Below are 24397 nucleotides of genomic sequence, written 5' to 3'. Positions count from 1 at the left end.
CATTAAGAGCTTTAAGAATTTGCACTTGCGTTATAAAGACACATGATCACTTCTATCTCTAATACATGCAGATAAAAGTAAATGAACCCTCTGAAACAGCTGGTATAGTCATACACAAATGGTGACTTACTTAGTAAGGACCGGGGTCTCTATCACTGTATCAGGATCTCCGATCTCAGGGAGTACGGCGGCTCGCTCCAGATAATATTTTAATGTTCCTCTCTTTCTTTTATATATTGGTGGCCCAGGGGGCGGAGGAGCTAATAGTGGACAAAATGGAGAATAGGAATTTCATCAGATTAGAAAGTGATAGCAGCAGATTTGGGCTTATCATTTACCACAGACTTTCATGTAGAAGTTCCTCTACTCTTATGAGTGAGTTCTATCTACTTTGCTATGACTGCCGCTAGTTCAAGATATCTGTTACTCCAGCATTTGTGAGGCTGCTCTTATACCTGTGTATCTGACTCCTTTATTTTTTCGGGTAGATCTTCTTAATTCTGACATAATGGCAGGCGGTGCGCAGGTTCTCACTTTACAAAATGTAAATATGAAATGCTACGTTTTAGTGTCGTCACTGTGTCAGTTGCTGGCGGAATGTTCGGTTGCCATAGAGATAGAAGGTTTGGATTATTACATCAGACATACAGTTTGTGATGCCATTGCTCACTGGACAGAATTGGTACAGACCGAACATGACTAGTGATAAATACAACTATTATAATAAAATAAATATTATGTAAATGACATTATATCTGTGGATGCTTTGTTTTATGTCTACTTTATGATGTGGCCAATGCAACAGATGCCTGAAGATTATGCATTGAACATTATGTCTCCAAACATTACTCTTGCAGTTAGCAAAATCTTATATTTGCAGCTCATTTTATTTGTCTTAAGCTATTGTTCACTCCATGTTTAAGCCTCTTTTGCTGTCTCCATCAAGAGTTTCCATCTCCAGCCCAGGCAAACAGGATTCAAACGAAACCCTGACAGAGCCATTGAGCAAAAGAGGCAAAGGGAAGTAAAAAGTCTTCAACTTTGTAATCTGTTTGGCAATTTTTCTGGCAGTGTCTGACTTTAAAGGGGTGGTCCAAAATCCAAATTCATTTTCATCCTATATCCCTATCTATTTAATGCCATAATATAAACTATTTTCTAATATACAGCCCTGTCCCTGAAACAAGCATCACTGATCACGCTTCGTGTCAGGGAAGGGACACGGGATGTGGCAGTAACCACAGTCTCTGCCTCCTGATACCGCTTCTTTTTAGTATCCTGGCATGCACTGGGCATTTCCAAACTATCTTAGTGGCTTTGTCGAATACGCAATATTTTTTCTGTATTCTGTGGAATAATACCAGTGCATGAGGTGCTGCTACATTTCAGAAATATCAGCTCAGCTGGAAAGTAATTTTGATGGGATGGCCTAGGGTTGACCAAAGACAATCACATTACACCCTGTGTAGTCTATATATGAATGCTATATATTACATATAGTATGTACAAAGTTAAATTTAGCATTAGGTGTCTTAAAAAATATGCATTTAAAGATATTTTGTTCCTAACTATTGACACAATGATCATCTATAATAACGGTGGTATGAAATGGTTGGTCAGTATCTCCCATAATATACAGTACAGACCAAAAGTTTGGACACATCTTCTCATTTAAAGATTTTTCTGTATTTTCATGACTATGAAAATTGTACATTCACACTGAAGGCATCAAAACTATGAATTAACACATGTGGAATTATGTAGTTAACAAAAAAGTGTGAAACAACTGAAAATATGTCTTATATTCTAGGTTCTTCAAAGTAGCCACCTTTTGCTTTGATGACTGATTTGCACACTCTTGGCATTCTCTTGATGAGCTTCAAGAGGTAGTCACCGGAAACGGTCTTCCAACAATCTTGAAGGAGTTCCCAGAGATGCTTAGCATTTGTTGGCACTTTTGCCTTCACTCTGTGGTCTAGCTCACCCCAAACCATCTCGATTGGGTTCAGGTCTGGTGACTGTGGAGGCCAGGACATCTGTCGTAGCACCCCATCACTCTCCTCCTTGGGTCAAATAGCCCTTACACAGCCTGGAGATGTGTTTGAGGTCATTGTCCTGTTGAAAAATAAATGATGGTCCAACTAAACGCAAACCGGATGGAATAGCATGGCGCTGCAAGATGCTGTGGTAGCCATGGTGGTTCAGTATGCCTTCAATTTTGAATAATTCCCCAACAGTGTCACCAGCAAAGCACCCCCACACCATCACACCTCCTCCTCCATGCTTCACGGTGGGAACCAGGCATGTAGAGTCCATCCTTTCACCTTTTCTGTGTCACACAAAGACACGGTGGTTGGAACCAAAGATCTCAAATTTGGACTCATCAGACCAAAGCACAGATTTCCACTGATTTAATGTCCATTCCTTGTGTTCTTTAGCCCAAACAAGTCTCTTCTGCTTGTTGCCTGTCCTTAGCAGTGGTTTCCTAGCAGCTATTTTACCATGAAGGCCTGCTGCACAAAGTCTCCTCTTAACAGTTGTTGTAGAGATGTGTCTGCTGCTAGAACTCTGTGTGGCATTGACCTGGTCTCTAATCTGAGCTGCTGTTAACCTGCGATTTCTGAGGCTGGTGACTCGGATAAACATCCTCAGAAGCAGAGGTGACTCTTGGTCTTCCTCTCCTGGGGCGGTCCTCATGTAAGCCAGTGAGCCAGCGCTTGATGGTTTTTGCAACTGCACTTTGGGACACTTTCAAAGTTTTCCCAATTTTTCGCACTGACTGACCTTCATTTCTTAAAGTAATGATGGCACTTGTTTTCTTTACTTATCTGCTTTTTTTCTTGCCATAATACAAATTCTAACAGACTATTCAGTAGGACTATCAGCTGTGTTTCCACCAGACTTCTGCACAACACAACTGATGGTCCCAACCCCATTTATAAGGCAAGAAATCCCACTTATTAAACCTGACAGGACACACGTGTGAAGTGAAAACCATTTCCGGTGACTACCTCTTGAAGCTCACTAAGAGAATGCCAAGAGTGTGCAAAGCAGTCATCAAAGCAAAAGGTGGCTACTTTGAAGAACCTAGAATATAAGACATATTTTCAGTTGTTTCACACTTTTTTGTTAAGTATATAATTCCACATGTGTTAATTCATAGTTTTGATGCCTTCAATGTGAATGTACAATTTTCATAGTCATGAAAATACAGAAAAATCTTTAAATGAAAAGGTGTGTCCAAACTTTTGGTCTGTACTGTACATTTGCAAGGGCTTGAAGAAGAAACAGATGTCTTGGAGGAAATAGAACTTCCAGCTTTCCATAAAAGTAGAAAATGGAAAATGACAGAAACCCATATCTACCAGAACTGTCAGGATGTTGCACTAAACCTGCTGCCTCATTATGGATGGAATGAAACCCAAGACAGCGATCTGGCAGTGAGCCTAGTGAAGAGGCTGGTAACCCAACAGGATTCCAAAACTGAGAAGAATGGTCCCCCAGAGGCCCAATACCTGTGGAAAAGAAAGAAGCAGGTTATTTATCTGTAAGAACCAATTGTGCAGACGGTATATCAATCCAAGGACACATGAAATGGTATGGCAAGTTGTGGTTCCAAAGAGAGATGTCCAAATGGTATTGGAAGCGTACCATAATGGAGCAGGACACTTTGGATGGAGAAAACTGGAAATACTGTTACGTGAGAGGTTTTATTGGATTGGCATGAGGTCTTCCATAGAAAAATGGTGTAAAAATTGTGGCCCATGCTCATTAAGAAGAGTAGATCGTAACAACCAGAAAGCACCACTCCAGCCTATCATAACCAAACAGCCCTTGGAACTAGTACCCTTGGATCATGTCAAACTCACACCCAGTAGATCAGGCTATACTTATGCTCTTACCATGGTGGACCACTATTCCAGATTCCTAGTGGTAGCTCCTGTGAAGGACTTGACAGCTCAGACAGCAGCAAGAACATTTCAAGCTTATTTCTGCAGGCCACATGGATATCCAGAACAGGTATTGACAGATCAGGATCCGGCCTTTGAAGCGGAAATATTTCATGAGTTCTGTAGCTTGTATGGATGCAAGAAAATTCGTACCACGCCTTACCATCCCCAAACTAACGGAATGTGCAAAAAAATGAATCAGGTGGTAATAGAATTGCTGAATACTCTGCCTTTGAAAGACAGAAACAGATGGCCAGAAAAATTACCAGATCTTATTGACATCTATAACAACATCCCAGTAAGCTCAACTAATTGTACCCTGGCATACTTGATCAGAGCGAGACCAGGAAAATTGCCAGTGGACTTTGAAATGGGCATTATAGTTCCTGAGGAAGACCCCTCAAGTGCAGATTGGGATACTAGAAGAACAGAACAATACGAGAAAATATAGGAGTGTGTTGAGAAAAGTCTAGCTAAATCCAGAGAAAGACAAGAAACCAATTTCAATAAAAACGCACAAGGAATCCTGTTAACCTCCGGAGAATTGGTTTTGAAAAGGAAAAAGAGACTTCATAAGCTAGATAATCAATGGGAAGAAGAACCATACACTGTATTACCATCCAATTTTGACAACCACAAAACTTGTCTAATCAGCAAGGATAACGGAAAAACAACAGCAACAGTGTCCCGAGACCACTTAAAGAAGTGTCCTCAACCCTTACAACAAAAAGAATATATCCCTTGTCCCATACCAGAAGAAGAGACGCCAAGGACAATTAAGACAATCTTAGGAGAGTTACCCGCCGATTGGCCTCAAATAGAAGAAGCATACTTAATTCCCATGTTGACATTCCTACAACCAGTAGAAGGATCAAGAGAAGAACCACCTGCTGCAGCCGAGCTAGGCAATCCTGAAATCGGTGTACCTGCCATTCCCACTAGGGGAGTGGGAAGACACTCCAGCATACCTGTGCTACGTAGACCAACACATGAGTCAGTAAATAGTGTTCGCTCCACACCAGGCTTACGCACCAGTGGGATACCGGTGTTACGGAGGTCATCACGTATTAATTTTGAACACCCACCACTCAGATACAGGGAGTAAACCATAACAAAAGGGAAATGTAAATAGGTTCAAAAACGTAAATATGTAGTTAAAGTCAGTATATAGAAGGGTGACGAGTAGACCAAAACAGGTTACACCAGGTACACAACATAAAAAAAGGGGTGAATAGAGTTGGCGTAAGAAGCTGTCTAAGGAGAGCAAAATCTTGGCAAATAGGTGAACCCAGGGCCAAAGGGCCTACAGTGCTTATGACCGGGAGAGGCCCATGAAGTGAATTATTAAGTCTATTTGAATCTTTAAGCCTAAAGAGACTTTACCTGTTTGGACGTTGGAAACTTTTTGAAAATGTTTAAGAATGGACCGAAGCCACAGGACTGGTGGTAGCAAAAACACTTTCCCTTTAACAGCCTGCAGCAGATCGACTAGCGTTGTATGGACTGGTTATCCGTTTTTCCCATTTTCCCGGGTTATTGTAAACTGTATTTTTGAGACTCTGTTCAAATTACAAATATAAATGTTATGTTATCTTTGTTAAAAAAAAAATGTTTCAGACCCGGAGGACTGAAGTTAACTAGGGGGGAATGTGGCACCCCTGCGAGGGATTACCACAGGATCCATAGGTGCAGGGAGAGATATACACTTGGGCACACACAACACCTTCTACCCCAGGTCTGAGGGGAGGAGTCAGTTTCCAGGGAGACAGCAAAGCGGCAGTTAGTCTTGTGAGGGATGATGGAGGAGAGAGACAGAGAGCTGTTGGCTGAGGATCAGTGAAGCCCTGAACTAGGAAACAGGTCTGTGTTGTGAAGTGCCCTAGAGAGAGGGACGGAGGCTAGAAGGAGAAAGAAAGAGATAAAACTATTATCCCTTAGCTCATCCGGACCGCGGAGTCTGAGATTGTTATTAATTCAGGAATAGCATAGAAAACCCGGACAGATCAGGAGGATCTACTCCCCCTGAAGAAGAAGGGGAAAAAGTTGCCAAACTTGACCAAGTATGGGACCAGGGGCCCAGAAAGAGAATTGGTAGCCCCAAGGAAAGGTCCTCATTGTCAGTTGTGGAGATGGACCCCAAAGAAATTGAAGGTGGCAGGTTCAGCTTAAGGCAGGACTGATCCCAAACAACGCACACATTGTTAGAGGAGACCTCACAAATCTCCAGAATGAATATCTCTACCTGCACCGAAAACCTGGTTACCCTCCTGAACTGTACCTGTTACCGGACATCAGTAAAGAAAGGTACTGAAACAAAGACTTAATGTGTGTGTGTGCCTACTTTGACATTACTGCCTATAGCGTTCGTACAAGCCGTATGCCGACCTCAGCAACCATACACAGCGCTGGTAACCGATTTTACTAGTTACCTCAGGAGGCGTCAGGACACAATGCTCCCATCATTCTGATCCCCATCCCTTTACTGACGGTCCAGGGCACGGAACCGGGAACCGACCAACCGTGATCCCCACAGAAGTAACCCATCCATCCCGGTATCCGAGTACCCCTACCCCTGTCGACCGACTCAATACAATATATACAATGTATAAAAAAATAAATATTAATAAAGAAAAAATTATATAAATAAAATATATAAATATAAGTGTTAAATCTAATATTAACTGTATATAAAAATAACTATATGTATAATATAAATATATAACTATAAATAGATGTAAACAATGATAAAAATATAAATTCTAAAAAAAATGTGCGGTCACAAATGATGCGTTTTGGCAGTTGATGGAAACTGTTTGCGGCTAAAGTATTTCTGGTTGATTGCTGGCAGCTGGTGGTAGTTGATGGCAGCTAGTGGCGGCTTTTCATGCTTAGTTGACGGTTTGTAATAGTTGGCATTAGTTGTGAAGGCAGGTGGATATTGGTGCTGGCTGGTCGTTGTTTTTGACCATGTTTGGTAGAGGATCTTAGTGGCTTGTGATGACTAATAGTTGTCCATGGTGGCTGGTAAGGTTTGATGGCAGTTGGTGGTAGATGATGGTAGCTAGAGGCGGCTTTTCATGCTTTGTTGACGGTTTGTAGTAGTTGGTGTTAGTTGTGAAGGCAGGTGGATATTGGTGCTGGCTGGTCGTTGTTGTTGACTATGGTTGGTAGAAGGTTTGATGGCAGCTGCTGGTAGATGATGGTAGCTAGAGGCGGCTTTTCATGCTTAGTTTACGGTTTGTAGTAGTTGGCATTAGTTGTGAAGGCAGGTGGATATTGTTGCTGGCTGGTCATTGTTGTTGACTATGACTGGTAGAAGGTTTGATGGCAGCTGGTGGTAGATGATGGTAGCTAGAGGCGGCTTTTCATGCTTAGTTGACGTTTTGTAGTAGTCGGTATTAGTTGTGAAGGCAGGTAGATATTGGTGCTGGCTGGTCATTGTTGTTGACTATGGTTGGTAGAAGGTTTGATGGCAGCTGGTGGTAGATGATAGTAGCTAGAGGCGGCTTTACATGCTTAGTTGACGGTTTGTAGTAGTTGGCATTATTTGTGAAGGCAGGTGGATATTGGTGCTGGCTGGTCGTTGTTGTTGACTGTGGTTGGTAGAGGATCTTAGTGGCTTGTGATGACTAATAGCTGTCCATGGTGGCTGGTAAGGTTTGATGGCAGCTGGTGGTAGATGATGGTAGCTAGTGGCAGCTATTCATGCTCAGTTGACGGTTTGTAGCAATTGGTATTAATTGTGAAGGCAGGTGGATATTGTTGCTGGCTGGACGTTGTTGCTGACTGTGGTTGGTAGAGGATTTTAATGCCTTGTGATGATTAACAGTCGATCATGGTGGCTGGTAAGTAGTGTTGAGCCACCCCCGTAGTGTTCGAGTTCGGTTCGGTTCGTCGAACACCCGTGTGTTCGCCGAACTGTTCGTCGAACTGTTCGTCGAACACCTTCGAACACCGTTAAAACCAATGGCAGGCAAACAAAAACACATAGAAACACATAGAAAACACCTTCAAAGGTGTCCAAAAGCTGACAAACTGCTCTGAAGACACAACTAACACATGGAAAAGTGACAAGTACATATAGGCATCCTACTGCCAGTCCCAGCCCCTATGCCTTGGGGTGCCTCCTGATGCTCTTCACTGAGTATCCCGTGGTCCCGAAGCATTTCCTTTGAAAAAATTAAGTGTCAAAACTACAGGTGGTGTAGCTTGCTTAACAGCCGGGATAATCCGCTGACTAGCAGACACTGCTACTAGGCACAAAGTATTTCCTGGGCTAGATGCAGTTAAAAATTTGTAATTAGATACTCTCGTTGGATGCTGAGAAAGCATTCCATAGAGTCTCCTGGCACGCCATATATGATTCTCTTAAAAAGCTTGGGGTAGGGGTCTAGGGGACCCTTTTATAGCCAAAATCACGGCCCTGTATCGCAATACGTCACCTAGGCTGAAGATAAATGGAACTGTATTACCCTGAGGGCTCGGTTGCTACAGAGGTATTGCACCTCACCCAGAGGTGTGATATCTCACTCTCAGGTAAGGATGGAGTGTGGATCAGGACCCGACACCTGCATGCATTACACCACATTGCCGTGGGGCAGGGCGACCAATATGCCCCTGAGATGGGCACGACAGTCCCTGTCCCTGGCTGGAGTGGGGGGAGGGAACACTGAGGAAGGGGAACCCTGTAGTGCAGGAGCAGGGAGGAAGCAGTTCCTGGGTGCATTGAGAAGGGAGTATAAAAGGTGGGCACCATCTTAGTTCAGTGCAGAGAAGTCTGAGCAGAAGTGGCAGGGAGCAGGGGCTCTGCATGAGCTCTGCTCCGGAGGCGGGCCTAGTAACAGAGGCCCAGGCCTGGAAGAGGGAGAAGGAAGGAAGAGGAGCGGAGAAGGCTCCAGGAACGAGGAATGAAGGGATCCCAGGGGTGCGGACGGGCGAGTCGCCACCGCACGCCCGAATCCACCTGCGTGGAGGGGTCAGGCCAAAGGGGGAGACCGGTCCCCGAAACTAGTGGAGGCAGGAAACGACCCTCAGCTAGAAACCGGAGGCTGTGACATTTTATGTGGCGCAGCCCCTTGCTACACCCGCTAGGAAGGCACCACATAGGGTCAGGGAAACTGGCGCCAAGTTTACCAAGAGGAGGCCCGAGGCAGCCGGACAGAAGGGTTGGTAAGAAAGGCCAGACAAAGGACACACAAAGGGGGTCCTGTGAAGCGCTCCAAAGTTATCTGGGAGTTGTCTGAGCCCCTCACCTGGTGAGCACAGTACGACGTGGGCAGCCGTTACCTGCAGACGTGGTCTGGATAATAAGAACTGTGAGTAAAGGCCCTGGACTGCATCACTGACTCCGTGTCGTTACTGCTGCTGCCCTGAACCATCACCCCCATCCTCCGCATACACTGCCCTGAGGCTATACTCCTCCCGTGGGGAGTTATGCTACGCTCTGCTGCACCCACAACACCAGCCTCAGCGGTCTGCCCTGGAGCGGCGGTTCACTCTGACCGCAATCCACGGGTGGCGTAGTCATTTAAACATCAAAACCACATAAATAGTTCCGCCACTGGTTTGACCGCCCTGAGCCACGGACCCGGGTCGCCGCCACGGAGACTACAACCACCAGCATCCACCAAAAAGGGTCCGGCTCCGGGTGTCCCAAGGCCCAGGGGGCGCGTCAGAACATTTTCATCACCTTTCACAATCACCAATGGGACAAGGCAGGGATGTTCTCTGTCCCCTCTCTTATACATCCTAGTGACGGAGCACCTGCTCTCATCAATTCGCCATAACCCCAATATTAGGTGGATTGAGGTGGGAGGCACCGAGTACAAGTGCTCTCTATTTGCTTATGATGTCCTAGTTAGTGTTGAGCGATACCTTCCGATATCAGGAAATATCGTATCGGATTGGATCGGGCCGATACCCAAAAAGTATCGGATATCGCCGATTCCGATACCGGAAACCAATGCAAGTCAATGGGACACAAATATCGGAATGAAAATAAACCCTTTCTTTCCTTGTAGGTTAATTCTACATGAAGTAAAACAACTAAGAATAATGTAGAATGACATGAAAAGCCGGCAATTCATCAGCGGCATACACCGGTACCCGACAATTTACAACAGAAAGAATAGAGCTTCACACATAGATTAGATAGATAGAAACATGTCAGTCACATATATATGAAGTACAGTGACAGTGTTGCTTACTGTACTTATCATTTAGTGTAAAGGATTTATTAAAAAAAATATTAGTGTTTTCGTGCACCGTCTCTTTAAAAAAGCCGGCCGGCAATTCAGCAGCGGTACCCGACAATTTATAACAGAAAGAATAGAGCTTCACACATAGATTAGATAGATAGAAACATGTCAGTCACATATATATGAAGTACAGTGACAGTGTTGCTTACTGTACTTGTCATTTAGTGTAAAGGATTTATTTAAAAAAATAATAGTGTTTTCATGCACCGTCTCTTTAAGAAAGCCGGCTGGCAATTCAGCATCTGTACCCGACAATTTAGAATAGAAGGAATAGAGAATCACACATAGATTAGATAGATAGAAACATGTCAGTCACATATATATGAAGTACAGTGACAGTGTTGATTACTGTACTTGTCATTTAGTGTTAAAATAAAGGATTTATTTAAAAAAAAATTGGCGTGGGGTTCCCCTTAATTTTAGGCTCTAGCGGAGGTTAAGCAGACAGCTGGGGCAAATGTTTGAAGCCTGGGAAGGGGGTAATACCCACGGAGCTTCCCAGGCTACTAATATCAGCCCCCAGCTGAATACCTAGCCTTTACTAGCTATTAAAATGGGGGAACCCCCCCAAAAAAATAACGTGGGGTCCCCCCTAATTTAATAGCTAGCACAGGCTAGGCAGACAGCTGGGGGCTGATATTAATAGCCCAGGAAGGGTGCCATGAATATTGGCCCCCTCCCAGGCTAGAAACACCAGCCGTCAGCCGCCCCAGAAATGGCGCATCCATAGGATGCGCCAATTCTGGCACTTAGCCTCGCTCTTCCACGCTGCCCTGGTGCGGTGGCAGGGGGTAATAGGGTTGGGGTTGATGTCAGCTTATAATGCCAGCTGACATCAAGCCCAGGTTAGTAATGGAGAGGCGTCTATAAGACACCCCCGTTACTAACCCCATAGTCAAAGTTAAAAGAAAACACAAACACCCAGAGTAAAGTCCTTTAATTGAAATAAAGACACAATTCTTTATTGTTCTAAATTAAACCATACTTACCATCACGCCCATTCCAGCTGAAGCCAACGATCTCCTGCAATAAAAGAAAAATAATAAAGCAACCTCATCCTTACCTTTCGATGGTTCCCAGGACAGCTCCAGCTCTGCTACATCGAGATGACAGGCTGGACCGCAGCAGAAAGCTGCCATCCAGCCTGTCATCCCGCAGACACTGAGAAGCGCAGGCATGCTTGCGCTCCTCAGTGTCTCTCTGTGACGTCATCCAGATGAGCCGAGTTCATGTCCAATGAACTCAGCTCACCTCATGCACGTCACTGACAGCGTGGGAAAATTCTCCTGCACTCAGCGCTTCAGCGTGAGAATTCTCCCACGCTGTCAGTGACATACATGAGGTGAGGTCATGTCCAATGAACTCAGCTCACCTCATGCACGTCACTGACAGCGTGGGAAAATTCTCACGCTGAAGTGCTAAGTGCAGGAGAATTTTCCCACGCTGTCAGTGACGTACATGAGGTGAGCTGAGTTCATTGGACATGACCTCGGCTCATCTGGATGCCGTCACAGCCAGACACTGAGGAGTGGAAGTATGCCTGCGCTTCTCAGTGTCTGCGGGATGACAGGATGGATGGCAGCGTTCTGCTGCGGTCCAGCCTGTCATCTCGATGTAGCAGAGCTGAAGCTGTCGTGGGAGCCATGGAAAGGTAAGGATGATGTTGCTTTATTATTTTACTTTTATTGCAGGAGATCGTTGGCTTCAGCTGGAATGGGCGTGGTGGTAAGTATGGTTTAATTTAGAACAATAAAGAATTGTGTGTTTATTTCAATTAAAGGACTTTTTTCTGGGTGTTGTGTTTTTTTAAATACTTTACTAAAAATTCATGGTGGTCATGTCTAATATTGGCGTGACCCCATGAATTTTGGGCTTAGGGCCAGCTGATAATGCCAAGCTGGCCTTAACCCCTTTATTACCCAGTGAGCCACCGCACCAGGGCCCTGGATGAGTTGGGTACAGCGCCAGAAGATGGCGCTTCTATGAACGCGCCATTTTCCGGGGCGGCTGCGGACTGCAATTTGCAGCGGGTGGGGCCCAGAAAGCTTGGGTCTCCCTGCGCTGCAGATTCCAGCCCCCAGCTGCCTAGTTGTACCTGGCTGGACACAAAAATAGGGCGAAGCGCCACACATTTTTTTTTTTAATTATTTCATGAAATTCATGGAATAATTAAGAAAAAAAGGGCTTCCCTATATTGTTGTGTCCGGCTAGGTACAAATAGGCAGCTGGTGGTTGGGGGCAGCCCGTTCCTGCCTGCTGTACCTGGCTGGACACAAATATAGGGCGAAGCCCCACATAATTTTTTTTTAATTATTTCATGAATTTCCTGAAATAATTAAAAAAAAATTGACGTGGGGCTTCACACTATATTTGTGTCCAGCCAGGTACAGCAGGCAGGAACGGGCTGCCCCCAACCACCAGCTGCCTATTTGTACCTAGCCGGACACAACAATATAGGGAAGCCCTTTTTTTCTTAATTATTCCATGAATTTCATGAAATAATTAAAAAAAAAAAAACGTGGAGCTTCTCCCTATTTTTGTGTCCAGCCAGGTACAACTAGGCAGCCGGGGGATGGAATCTGCAGCGCAGGGAGGCCCAAGCTTTCTGCCCCCCCCCCCCCCGCTGAAAATTGCAGTCCGCGGCCGCCCCGGAAAATGGCGCGTTTATAGAAGCTGGATGCTGTACCTGGCTGGCATACAAAAATATGGCGAAGCCCACGTCAAAAGTTTTGGGAAAAATTTCTTAAAAAATAAATAATAATTTAGGGACTGCATCTTTATTAAGTCCTCAAATGTCATTTAGTGTTAAAATAAAGGATTTATTTAAAAAAAAAATGGCGTGGGATCCCCCATAATTTTAGTCTCTAGCGGAGGTTAAGCAGACGGCTGGGGCAGATGTTTGAAGCCTGGGAAGGGGGTAAAACCCACGGAGCTTCCCAGGCTACTAATATCAGCCCCCAGCTGAATACCTAGCCTTTACTAGCTATTAAAATGGGGGACCCCCCCAAAAAAAATGACGTGGGGTCCCCCCTATTTTAATAGCTAGCAAAGGCTAGGCAGACAGCTGGGGGCTGATATTAATAGCTCAGGAAGGGTGCCATGAATATTGGCCCCCTCCCAGGCTAGAAACACCAGCCGTCAGCCGCCCCAGAAATGGCGCATCCATAGGATGCGCCAATTCTGGCACTTAGCCTCGCTCTTCCACGCTGCCCTGGTGTGGTGGCAGGGGGTAATAGTGGTGGCGTTCATGTCAGCGCCAGCTGCCATGAAGCCCAGGTTAGTAATGATGGCCGTCTATATGACACCCCCATTACTAACCTACAAAGTGTTAAAAAGAAAAAACACACTACACCCAGAAAAAAATAATTTATTTGAAATAAAACACCATTTTATTTAATTCTTAGTTTACTAAAAAAAAAATAGTTACCTGTCCACGTTCCTGCGCTGATCTCCCATGCACAGCTGTCACATCTGGAGATGGTGACAGCTGTGCATGGCTGCTGTAAGCTCACGCTGCCGGGAACACGTCCGCTCCCGGCAGCGGGAGCCACTGACTGAGGTCACCGGAGTGCATTCAGGCAGCGCAGCTCCGGAGACCTCCTTTACGGCAGTGCTGTACCGTGGGAATTTCTCACGATACAGCAGTGCCGTAAAGGAGCTAACCGGAGCAGCGCTGCCTGAACTCCGGTGAACCCTTACGGCCCCGTCATTCTAGCGGCGGCAGCGGTTCAGAGCGGTCACATTCTATGTGGCTGCTCTGAACTGGAGATCTTCGTGGGACACTCGTGGACTGCTACGGAGGGGTAAGGATAAGGTTGTGGTTTATTATTTTATATTTTATTACAGGAGATCGATGGCTTCGGGGAATTAGGTGTCTAGGTGAGTATAGGTGTAGTTTTTTAATTTTTACTTTATTTTAGGTGGCGATCGGCGGGGACAGGTAATGTATGAACTAATTTCTTTTAGGTAACCACTGGCCACCAATGACATGTATTTAAAATTTATTGGGGACACAGTAGGGCAATTTAAATAGCAGGATCAGGCTGATGGGAACTACTGCTCCCATCGAGCTGATCCTGCTGGCACGAGTGGACGGGGGACAGACATAGGCCGATGGGAGTAGTAGTGTCACATCGGCCTATGTCTGCCTGCACGCACAGACACCCCACACACACACCCCGCACACACACACACCCCGCACACACACCCGCACACACACTAATCATGATGGGTCTGGGAGGTGAGGCTGACCTGTGCGGCCGTGGGAAAGTTGATGTGAGTTCATGCAGTCAAGCATGAACTCACATGAACCCTCTGAGGGCACCGCGGCTACTTCAAATGAACAGCTGATCGGCATCACCTGATACCTCAGCTGTTCATTTGAAATAACCGGCGGGAAAGCGCAGCACAGAACGGGAAAGCCGGCGGTGAAGTCTTTTCACTGCCGGCTTCCCCGCCCGGGTCCTTCGCTCCTTGGTGCTGCGCTCCCCGCCCGGTCCTAATTTACGATTGGGATTGGAGGTGGCGAGGGGAGCGGAGGATCGGGGTGGGAGGCTGCGGGGAAGCAGTATGGGGCTGCGTGATTGTTTAAAAGCCAACAAGAGTTACAGTTTGGGAAGGAGGGTCTACATTATGGTCAGAACCTTCTGCGTCTGGCCCTGGATCCGACTCATAAAGATTCTGGGCATCAGTGCAGATCATTTCCTCGTCTGGATTCACAGAAGCGCTGGAGTCGACCTCTGATTCCCAGGCTATAGTATGAGTAAACAGCTCTGCAGACTCAACCATCTGTTCTACCTCATACTCAGACGGGCAGCTGGAGATTTGGGAGCTGTGAGGAAGCAAGTGCGATTGGGGTGACACCTTTGAGGACTGGAGTATTTGTGATGTTGAAGTTGATGTGGAGGAGAGCCCACTTAAAGGAGCACTTGATATCCGTTGAAGCACCTGCTGTTTTTGTGCCTCATCTGGAATTTGTAGCGATTGGCGTGGCCATAAGAAAGGGATCTTATCACATTGTCCGCTAAAAGAAGTAGACATTTTAGTTTGGCTGGAAGATGGTCTTTCTTCTGCAGATGCTACTGTTGCTTTAACACCTACCCCACGGACACAACCTTTTTTCCCCTTCCCAACACGCCTATTCCCCTTTCCACCAGCAGCAGGCCTTTTTCCACTCATTTTGGTGGTTAACTAATTCACAACTCTGGAGTTGTTTGCACAAAAAAACAATGGATGGGAACCGAGCAGAGCTGAGTGGCCAAACTGTGGTATTAGGCCAAAACTATTGGCTGGGTTAGATGCAGAAAAAAATTATATTCAATTTGCAACCTGATGGAGGTCAGTATAGATGGACTCATAGAACAAGTCCCACACACAGCTAGAAGCCCAAATATTTTTTCAGAGGTAGATGCAGAAAAAAAAATATTCAGTTTGCAACCTGATGGAGGTCAGTATAGATGGACTAATAGAGAAAGTCCCACACACTGCTAGAAGGCCAAATATTTTTTCAGAGCTAGATGCAGACAAAAAATTATTTTGAATTTGCAACCTGATGGAGGTCAGTATAGGTGGACTAATAGAACAAGTCCCACACACTGCTAGAAGGCCAAATATTTTTTCAGAGCTAGATGCAGAAAAAAATTATATTCAGTTTGCAACCTGATGGAGGTCAGTATAGATGGACTAATAGAGAAAGTCCCACACACTGCTAGAAGGCCAAATATTTTTTCAGAGCTAGATGCAGAAAAAAATTATATTCAGTTTGCAACCTGATGGAGGTCAGTATAGATGGACTAATAGAGAAAGTCCCACACACTGCTAGAAGGCCAAATATTTTTTCAGAGCTAGATGCAGAAAAAAATTATATTCAGTTTGCAACCTGATGGAGGTCTGTATAGATGGATTAATAGAACAAGTCCCACACACAGCTAGAAGCCCAATATTTTTTCAGAGGTAGATGCAGATAAAAATTAATTTTAATTTGCAACCTGATGGAGGTCAGTATAGATGGACTAATAGAACAAGTCCCACACACAGCTAGAAGCCCAATATTTTTTCAGAGCTAGATGCAGAAAAAAATTATATTCAATTTGCAACCTGATGGAGGTCAGTATAGATGGAGTAATAGAACAAGTCCCACACACAGATAGAAGCCCAAATATTTTTTCAGAGGTAGATGCAGATAAAAATTATTTTTAATTTGCAACTTGATGGAGGTCAGTATAGATGGACTAATAGAGAAAGTCCCACACACTTCTAGAAGGCCAAATATTTTTTCAGAGCTAGATGCAGAAAAAAATTATATTCAGTTTGCAACCTGATGGAGGTCTGTATAGATGGATTAATAGAACAAGTCCCACACACAGATAGAAGCCCAATATTTTTTCAGAGGTAGATGCAGAAAAAAATATATTCAGTTTGCAACCTGATGGAGGTCAGTATAGATGGACTAATACAACAAGTCCCACACACAGCTAGAAGCCCAATATTTTTTCAGAGCTAGATGCAGAAAAAAATTATATTCAATTTGCAACCTGATGGAGGTCAGTATAGATGGAGTAATAGAACAAGTCCCACACACAGCTAGAAGCCCAAATATTTTTTCAGAGCTAGATGCAGATAAAAATTATTTTTAATTTGCAACCTGATGGAGGTCAGTATAGATGGACTAATAGAGAAAGTCCCACACACTGCTAGAAGGCCAAATATTTTTTCAGAGGTAGATGCAGAAAAAAATTATATTCAGTTTGCAACCTGATGGAGGTCAGTATAGATGGATTAATAGAACAAGTCCCAAACACAGCTAGAAGCCCAATATTTTTTCAGAGGTAGATGCAGAAAAAAATATATTCAGTTTGCAACCTGATGGAGGTCAGTATAGATGGACTAATACAACAAGTCCCACACACAGCTAGAAGCCCAATATTTTTTCAGAGCTAGATGCAGAAAAAAATTATATTCAATTTGCAACCTGATGGAGGTCAGTATAGATGGAGTAATAGAACAAGTCCCACACACAGCTAGAAGCCCAAATATTTTTTCAGAGGTAGATGCAGATAAAAATTATTTTTAATTTGCAACCTGATGGAGGTCAGTATAGATGGACTAATAGAGAAAGTCCCACACACTGCTAGAAGGCGAAATATTTTTTCAGAGCTAGATGCAGAAAAAAATTATATTCAGTTTGCAACCTGATGGAGGTCTGTATAGATGGATTAATAGAACAAGTTCCACACACAGCTAGAAGCCCAATATTTTTTCAGAGGTAGATGCAGAAAAAAATATATTCAGTTTGCAACCTGATGGAGGTCAGTATAGATGGACTAATACAACAAGTCCCACACACAGCTAGAAGCCCAATATTTTTTCAGAGCTAGATGCAGAAAAAAATTATATTCAGTTTGCAACCTGATGGAGGTCAGTATAGATGGAGTAATAGAACAAGTCCCACACACTGCTAGAAGCCCAAATATTTTTTCAGAGCTAAATGCAGAAAAAAATTATTTTTAATTTGCAACCTGATGGAGGTCAGTATAGATGGACTAATAGAGAAAGTCCCACACACAGCTAGAAGCCCAAATATTTTTTCAGAGCTAGATGCAGATAAAAATTATTTTTAATTTGCAACCTGATGGAGGTCAGTATAGATGGACTAATAGAGAAAGTCCCACACACTGCTAGAAGGCCAAATATTTTTTCAGAGCTAGATGCAGAAAAAAATTATATTCAGTTTGCAACCTGATGGAGGTCTGTATAGATGGATTAATAGAACAAGTCCCACACACAGCTAGAAGCCCAATATTTTTTCAGAGGTAGATGCAGAAAAAAATATATTCAGTTTGCAACCTGATGGAGGTCAGTATAGATGGACTAATACAACAAGTCCCACACACAGCTAGAAGCCCAATATTTTTTCAGAGCTAGATGCAGAAAAAAATTATATTCAATTTGCAAACTGATGGAGGTCAGTATAGATGGAGTAATAGAACAAGTCCCACACACAGCTAGAAGCCCAAATATTTTTTCAGAGGTAGATGCAGAAAAAATTATATTCAGTTTGCAACCTGATGGAGGTCTGTATAGATGGATTAATAGAACAAGTCCCACACACAGCTACAAGCCCAATATTTTTTCAGAGGTAGATGCAGAAAAAAATATATTCAGTTTGCAACCTGATGGAGGTCAGTATAGATGGACTAATAGAGAAAGTCCCACACACAGCTAGAAGGCCAAATATTTTTTCAGAGCTAGATGCAGAAAAAAATTATATTCAGTTTGCAACCTGATGGAGGTCAGTATAGATGGACTAATAGAACAAGTCCCACACACAGCTAGAAACCCAAATATTTTTTCAGAGGTAGATGCAGATAAAACTTATTTTTAATTTGCAACCTGATGGAGGTCAGTATAGATGGACTAATAGAGAAAGTCCCACACACTGCTAGAAGGCCAAATATTTTTTCAGAGGTAGATGCAGACAAAAAATTATTTTGAATTTGCAGAGTGATGGAGGTCAGTATAGATGGACTAATAGAACAAGTCCCACACACTGCTAGAAGGCCAAATATTTTTTCAGAGCTAGATGCAGAAAAATATTATATTCAATTTGCAACCTGATGGAGGTCAGTATAGATGGACTAATAGAATGATGCTATGCCCAAAAGATTTTACTTCACTAGGTGCAGTAAAAAAATTGGTATTCTATACACAGGTGGTATATCTTGCAACACAGATAGGCTACTCCACTGACTAACACACTCTGCAATAGGCCAAAAAGGATTAGCTTTGCTAGATTCAGCCAAATGCTGTGAAAAAAACTTGCACAGCACTGGCACAGACCTGCCTGGCAAAAACTGATAGGAACTGATGTAACCTAGTCCTGAAAAGGACTCCAATTACAATTAGTCTTTACTCCCACAACCTATCTATTTAAGAGCACAGACCTGCCTGATAAAAGTCATAGGAAATGCTGTAACCTAGTCGTTAAAAGGACTGCAATCACAACTATTCCCTACTCCCAAGCTATCTGTAGATTTGTGCGAAAATTGGCTTGAAATTAACAAGGTATAGCGCACACAGCAACAGCGGTGCCGTCTAACACGCAGCTGCAGCAGTGAGAAAATGGTGGCGACGGGGAAAATGGCTTGGTCTTATAGGGCAAGGACATGTGACATACACTGCCAATGACACATGCCCTTGCTTGTGTGAAAAAAAGCACTTCGCTCCGTGTGTGCGCTGCTGATAGGCTGACAGATTGCACCTCCCCACTGTAAATGCGGGAAAGAGAAAAAAAAATGGAGATCTTCATTATTCCTGCAGAGATCCATCCCCTGCCCCTCCCCCCACCCCGCTGTACACTCAAACTGCGTATTAACATTAATTTTCATCATTACTGAGAAAAAATCCAGTTATGATTTTGGTGCACGAACAGTTATCGAACATAACCTCGAACAGCCGAATTTTTCTCAAATCGTTCGTGTTCGCCGAACGGCTCGAACACCGCCCAAAACAGCTCGAATTTGAGATTGGCGAACAGTTCGAGTAGAACAACGCTCATCTCTACTGGTAAGGTTTGATGGCAGCTGGTGGTGATGCTTGGTTTCCTCTGATCTTGATGACTTCTTATAATTTTTATTATAATTCCAAAAATTGTAATAAAAACAATTGATAAAAATATTAACTACATAAAAAATAACTACCCATATAATATAAAAATATATAACTATGGATAAATATAAAAAATGCTAAATATATAAGTTCTAAAAAAGTCTAGTTGCTGTGATGCATGGTGGAAGTTGATGGTGACTGATAGAAACTGTTGGCTGCTAGAGTTTAGAGGAAGTTGGTGGCAGCTGATGATGATTAACACTTCTTGATGGTGGCTGGTAAGGTTTCTTAGCGACTGGTGGTGGTGCTTAGTTTCATCTTATTCTTGGGGGGGGGGGTAGATGATCGGTGACTGGTGGTGGTTTATGACATTTACCCCATATGATATTTTTTGGGGTTGTCACCACCTGTAAGAAGAAACATTTAAAAAATTAGTAAAACGTTCATTCACACCAAACGTATAGTTATGATTTGTGGTAACATTCCTAACTATTGTGATGTGTTTGCCATTATTATATTTTGTATCATGTTATTATCTTATGTGTTTCCCGATCTGGCTTAGTCTGTTGTTTAAGACCCTTTCTGTTTATATTGATGTTTATACTCTGAAAGCTGTTATGTGTCTATCCCCCAAGTAATCATCCAGGAGGGCTGGTATTATCGGGGTCATCATCTCTCTTCCCCCACACTGAAATTAAGACAAATATTAAGTGCTCTGTGTTACCTAATCCCTATTGGTCTTGTTTTGGCTTTTTCTAGGTGGGCAGCTCACTGGTCTTATCAGCTGCTCTCCCCGAGTCATTCTCCTCTTTTTTGATTTTCTATGCTGAAAAAGAATAAAATCCTGATGTTGTACATGATTAATGGACAAGAAATAGGATTTTGGAATCAAATTATAGTGTTGAGCAGGTGACATCACCGAGAGTAACTCACTGGTGGGATGTAGTGGGCTTTTCCTCAAATTTTCTTTTTGTGGTCATAAGCCCGAACATTGACATAATCTCCACTCTGTTTAGATGAGACAGTAAATGGTGAGAAGCATTAAGAGCTTTAAGAATTTGCACTTGCGTTATAAAGACACATGATCACTTCTATCTCTAATACATGCAGATAAAAGTAAATGAACCCTCTGAAACAGCTGGTATAGTCATACACAAATGGTGACTTACTTAGTGAGGACCGGGGTCTCTATCACTGTATCAGGATCTCCGATCTCAGGGAGTACGGCGGCTCGCTCCAGATAATATTTTAATGTTCCTCTCTTTCTTTTATATATTGGTGGCCCAGGGGGCGGAGGAGCTAATAGTGGAGAAAATGGAGAATAGGAATTTCATCAGATTAGAAAGTGATAGCAGCAGATTTGGGCTTATCATTTACCACAGACTTTCATGTAGAAGTTCCTCTACTCTTATGAGTGAGTTCTATCTACTTTGCTATGACTGCCGCTAGTTCAAGATATCTGTTACTCCAGCATTTGTGAGGCTGCTCTTATACCTGTGTATCTGACTCCTTTATTTTTTCGGGTAGATCTTCTTAATTCTGACATAATGGCAGGCGGTGCGCAGGTTCTCACTTTACAAAATGTAAATATGAAATGCTACGTTTTAGTGTCGTCACTGTGTCAGTTGCTGGCGGAATGTTCGGTTGCCATAGAGATAGAAGGTTTGGATTATTACATCAGACATACAGTTTGTGATGCCATCGCTCACTGGACAGAACTGGTATAGACCGAACATGACTAGTGATAAATACAACTATTATAATAAAATAAACATTATGTAAATGACATTATTTCTGTGGATGCTTTGTTTTATGTCTACTTTATGATGTGGCTAATGCAACAGATGCCTGAAGATTATGCATTGAACAGTATGTCTCCAAACATTACTCTTGCAGTTAGCAAAATCTTATATTTGCAGCTCATTTTATTTGTCTTAAGCTATTGTTCACTCCATGTTTGAGCCTCTTTTGCTGTCTCCATCAGGGGTTTCCATCTCCAGCCCAGGCAAACAGGATTCAAACGAAACCCTGACAGAGCCATTGAGCAAAAGAGGCAAAGGGAAGTAAAAAGTCTTCAACTTTGTAATCTGTTTGGCAATTTTTCTGCCAGTGTCTGACTTTAAAGGGGTGGTCCAAAATCCAGATTCATTTTCATCCTATATCCCTATCTATTTAATACCATAATTTTAACTATTTTCTAATATACAGCCCTGTCCCTGAAACAAGCTGATGACGCTTTGTGTCAGGGAAGGGACACGGGATGTGGCAGTAACTACAGTCTCTGCCCCCTGATACCGCTTCTTTTTAGTATCCTGGCATGCACTGGGCATTTCCAAACTAAGTGTCATCAAAAAGGAAGTAGTAGAAAAATAAGGAAGAAAAGAAGTTAGACACTGTAGTTAGAGAAGGATAGGGAATTTTTAATTCAAGTATATTAAAAATAGTTTAGATTATGGCACTAAATAGATAGGGATATAGGATGAAAATTAATTTGGACTTCAGACAACCCCTTTGTTGAAGCTCATCAAGAGAATGCCAAAAGTGTGCAAAGCAGTCATCAAAGCAAAAGGTGGCTACTTTGAAGAACCTAGAATATAAGACATATTTTCAGTTATTTCACACTTTTTTGTTAACTATATAATTCCACATGTGTTAATTCATAGTTTTGATGCCTTCAGTGTGAATGTACAATTCTCATAGTCATGAAAATACAGAAAAATCTTTAAATGAGAAGGTGTGTCCAAACTTTTGGTCTGTATTGTACATTTGCAAGGGCTTGAAGAAGAAACAGATGACTTGGAGGAAATAGAACTTCCAGCTTTCCATGAAAGTAGAAAATGGAAAATGACAGAAACCCATATCTACCAGAACCGTCAGGATGTTGCACTAAACCTGCTGCCTCATTATGGATGGAATGAAACCCAAGACAGCGATCCGGCAGTGAGCCTAGTGAAGAGGCTGGTAAGCCAACCGGATTCCAAAATTGAGAAGAATGCTCCCCCAGAGGCCCAATACCTGTGAAAAAGAAAGAAGCAGATTATTTATCTATAAAAACCAATTGTGCAGACGGTATATCAATCCAAGGACACATGACATGGTATGGCAAGTTGTGGTTCCAAAGAGAGATGTCCAAATGGTATTGGAAGCGTACCATAATAGAGCAGGACACTTTGGATGGAGAAAACTGGAAATACTGTTACGTGAGAGGTTTTATTGGATTGGCATGAGGTCTTCCATAGAAAAATGGTGTAAAAATTGAGGCCCATGCTCATTAAGAAGAGGAGATCGTAACAACCAGAAAGCACCACTCCAGCCTATCATAACCAAACAGCCCTTGGAACTAGTACCCTTGGATCATGTCATACTCACACCCAGTAGATCAGGCTATACTTATGCTCTTACCATGGTGGACCACTATTCCAGATTCCTAGTGGTAGCTCCTGTGAAGGACTTGACAGCTCAGACAGCAGCAAGAACCTTTCAAGCTTATTTCTGCAGGCCACATGGATATCCAGAACAGGTATTGACAGATCAGGATCCTGCCTTTGAAGCGGAAATATTTCAAGAGTTCTGTAGCTTGTATGGATGCAAGAAAATTCGTACCACGCCTTACCATCCCCAAACTAACGGAATGTGCGAAAAAATGAATCACGTGGTAATAGAATTGCTGAAGACTCTGCCCTTGAAAGACAGAAACAGATGGCCAGAAAAATTACCAGATCTTATTGACATCGATAACAACATCCCAGTAAGCTCAACTAATTGTACCCTGGCATACTTGATGAGAACGGGACCAGGAAAATTGCCAGTGGACTTTGAAATGGGCATTGTAGTTCCTGAGGAAGACCCCTCAAGTGCAGATTGGGATACTAGAAGAACAGAACAATGCAAGAAAATACAGGAGTGTGTTGAGAAAAGTCTAGCTAAATCCAGAGAAAGACAACAAACCAATTTCAATAAAAACGCACAAGGAATCCCGTTAACCCCCGGAGAATTGGTTTTGAAAAGGAAAAAGAGACTTCATCAGCTAGATAATCAATGGGAAGAAGAACCATACATGGTATTACCATCCAATTTTGACAACCAGAAAACCTGTCTAATCAGCAAGGATAACGGAAAAACAACAGCAACAGTGTCCCGAGACCACTTAAAGAAGTGTCCTCAACCCTTACAACAAAAAGAATATATCCCTTGTCCCATACCAGAAGAAGAGACGCCAAGGACAATTAAGACATTCTTAGGAGAGTTACCCGCCGATTGGCTTCAAATAGAAGGAGCATACTTAATTCCCATGTTGACATTCCTACAGCCAGTAGAAGGATCAAGAGAAGAACCACCTGCTGCAGCCGAGCTAGGGAATCCTGCAATCGGTGACCTGCCATTCCCACTAGGGGAGTGGGAAGACACTCCAGCATACCTGTGCTACGTAGACCAACACATGAGTCAGTAAATAGTGTTAGCTCCACTCCAGGCTTACGCACCAGTGGGATACCAGTTTTACGGAGGTCATCACATATTCATTTTGGACACCCACCACTCAGATACAGGGAGTAAACCATAACAAAAGGGAAATGTAAATAGGTT

At 43.2% G+C, this 24397-nt stretch overlaps 1 protein-coding gene across 2 annotated transcripts in view; it reads left to right on the top strand.

The window, feature by feature from the left end:
• Positions 1 to 24397, top strand: part of CERS6 (ceramide synthase 6) — a 441738-nt gene that overhangs the window by 29694 nt on the left and 387647 nt on the right. The window lies entirely within an intron of this gene.

Source organism: Phyllobates terribilis, unplaced genomic scaffold, assembly GCF_046119375.1.
Source record: "Phyllobates terribilis strain yellow unplaced genomic scaffold, ASM4611937v1 Scaffold_9__5_contigs__length_417890890, whole genome shotgun sequence".
NCBI lineage: Eukaryota > Metazoa > Chordata > Amphibia > Anura > Dendrobatidae > Phyllobates > Phyllobates terribilis.
Note: the sequence above shows the minus strand (reverse complement) of the source record. Positions and strands in the feature narration are given on the sequence as shown.